The sequence below is a fragment of the Buceros rhinoceros genome, unplaced genomic scaffold (assembly GCF_000710305.1).
Source record: "Buceros rhinoceros silvestris isolate BGI_N320 unplaced genomic scaffold, ASM71030v1 scaffold16371, whole genome shotgun sequence".
NCBI classification, from domain to species: Eukaryota; Metazoa; Chordata; class Aves; order Bucerotiformes; family Bucerotidae; genus Buceros; species Buceros rhinoceros.
In genome coordinates, this window is record NW_010393810.1 from 87 (window position 1) to 2,752 (window position 2,666).

Genomic DNA, 2,666 nt, shown 5'->3' on the forward strand with positions numbered 1-2,666 from the left:
GTGTAAGGGATTTCTTTGACATTATGCTGCTTATGTTGCAGTGGATAAGAGTGCATTGGTAATTGGCATCTACGTCCTGAAAGGGTCCCCAGCGTTGGCAGCAATACCACCAGCATCAGCATGACCAAAGCCATTGTCAGTGTAATGCTGGTGTTACTGCAAATAAAGCTAGGAAGAGCAGCCAGAACCCGACGTGCATTCCTTAGCTGAAATTCTTGTTGAAGCCAGTGGGAGTTTTGCCAGAACAAGGATGGGATGGGAACATGATGATTTGACATTCATCTGTTTATTTCATGGAATTATAATTACGTATTGACAGATAGGTTTGGGGGTTTGTAGTTTGGTGTTTTTTTCTTTTCCCCCGGGAATTTTAAAGTGGTAATATGTTTTATAATATGTAATATGTAATATTATATATGGTAATACGTTTTATAAGCTCTGTGAAGATTAGTGGTTAGAAATTAAAGTAGAAACAAGCCAACTTCATGTCATGCCCATCTGAATTGTCCATAAATTGAGATTCCAGACTTTGTTTCAGTCTTCATGAGAGGAAAACTGTCTTCAAAATTTGGCTCTGAGCTCAGGTTTACAATGATTCTGTTTCTGGTCGGCTACTGTACCACCCTACCCATCTCTACGCTAAACTAACATAAAAACCTTTTGGACGGTTACAGCTGCATTCTCTCTTTGACAGATGCACACCAAATGTATCCCAGAGAGTTGTGTGTAATCAAAGAGGAGCCAACAGACACCGATGTCCCATGTGAAGCATCCTCTAAGTTACCCACAAAAATGTATCCCAGAGAGTTGTGCGTAATCAAAGAGGAGCCAACAGACACCGATCTCCCATGTGAAGCATCCTCTAAGTTACCCACATCACCCCGAGTGACTGTTTCGATGATGATTTATAATACTGTTATAGATTAAGCTTGGTGCCAAATTCAGGTTGCATTTCTCATGGGTTCATAAGAATTAAACTGCATCTGCTTGATTTAAAGCTACGTAACTACAAGGTTGTTTAAAAATTCAGTGTTCTATCACAGTATTTTTAAGCTGACAAAAAAGTTACCTGGTAAGTGATATGAACAGCAGGGGGTTCCTGCGCACGTGGGTAGGCTAAAGATATCCTCCTCCCATTTTTAGTGAAGTCCGTTATTTCGGAGAGGCTCAGTTGTAACTCACTGAAGCTTCCACAAAGTCTCTCTAAATTTCTAGATATGTGACTCGTTCCTCTTTCACTTGGCAAATTGTTGTTTTTAGGAGGGCTTGAGGTTTCTTGAATCACATTGAACTGCACTTTAGGGGAAGTTGGTCTGCTGGAAAGCCTGGCAGGTGCTCCAAAGCCAAGAAGAGACACTGAACGGTTGGTAGGTTCAGTGTCCAATGTTTCCAAGGCCATCGAGGGGTCACCTGGGAGCCTTTTTTCATCCAAGTCACTCACACTTGATGAAGAGCTCTGCTCATAACTAGGGCTCTTCACTTCTTCGATGAGTCTTCTCCTGCCACTAGGAGACTGAATGACTGTGTTTCTTGGTATTAACAGCTCCCTGCTTTGAGGCTGGTCTTCTGTAGCAAGATTTTCAAAGAACTTTCTTTTCCCAGGTATATTAACAGAGGATTCAAAGTTATAAAATGTATTCTGCTTGGTCTCTGGTAATGCTGAAGAATCTTCTTCCACTATCAATTCTTTGATCATCAAACGCATTACATACCTGTCTGAACTTGAAGATGGAATGAGACTAGGCTCGGGGAACTTCTGCCTGCCAATCAGGATCAGGAGGAGTTTATCTGTCAAAAAGCATAGGCCCTTTGGTCTTTCATTTTTTTCCAGCTGGATTTGTTGGATATGAGGCATGCAGGAGGAGGTTACTGAATACACCAAAACAATGTTAGAAGCATTAGAGGCTACTGCCACAATCTGAGCTCTAAGGTCAAAAGCCATTATATCAGGAACCAGAATACCTGGGATGGTGACTTTTCTGGTGGTGGTTACCTTCCTCTCAAAAGTCACCAAGATCAAGTGAGAAGAATCTTGACCATTTATTGCCGCCGAGTCTTTGCATTTCAGAGCAATAAGAGGACTGGGATCAGAGCGACGATGGTTTGCAAGGATTTGGGTTAAATCCACAGGACCTGACGAAGAAGAAGCAACTGAATCAACACCTGATCTGTCTGAATCTGTGGACTTTCTTCGCTGGTCCAGGGAGTATTCCTCATCACCAAACACCAGAGCAGATTGTGAGATGAGAGAACCCGTTTCTGTACCAGACGGCATATCAAATGCCATGCCCGCATTCAAACCACAGATGTTGTCTAAAGGCAGCTCAGTAGCTACAGCAATTTGGAAATCCAGTGTGGCTTCTATAGCACAAATATAACCTCCCACATCAAAGACTGGGCAAAAAGTGCAGGTATTTAGAGTTTTCTGAGCATCGTCCCATATGTAGGAGTGCAGGGCACTGCCTATAGCAATCACCAAACGATTACCGTCCTTAGTCCAGCACGCACAGTGGATAAGCCCACTGCTCTTGATATCTGCCTTAACTCTAGTATTGTCAGTGCGAACAGCATGCAAGACCGAAGCATCTCTTTTTGTAAGCACAGCCAAGACTTCCTTCTTTGGATGCCAGACACAGCCCTGAGAAAGCAGCGGCAACGGCTCACCC

The 2,666-nt window shown here is 43.0% G+C and overlaps 1 pseudogene; it reads right to left on the reverse strand.

Annotated features, from left to right (window-relative positions):
• Nucleotides 1–1,069: 1,069 nt before the first annotated feature.
• LOC104487927 lies at nucleotides 1,070–2,662 on the reverse strand (annotated as a pseudogene).
• Between the last annotated feature and the right edge of the window lie 4 nt (nucleotides 2,663–2,666).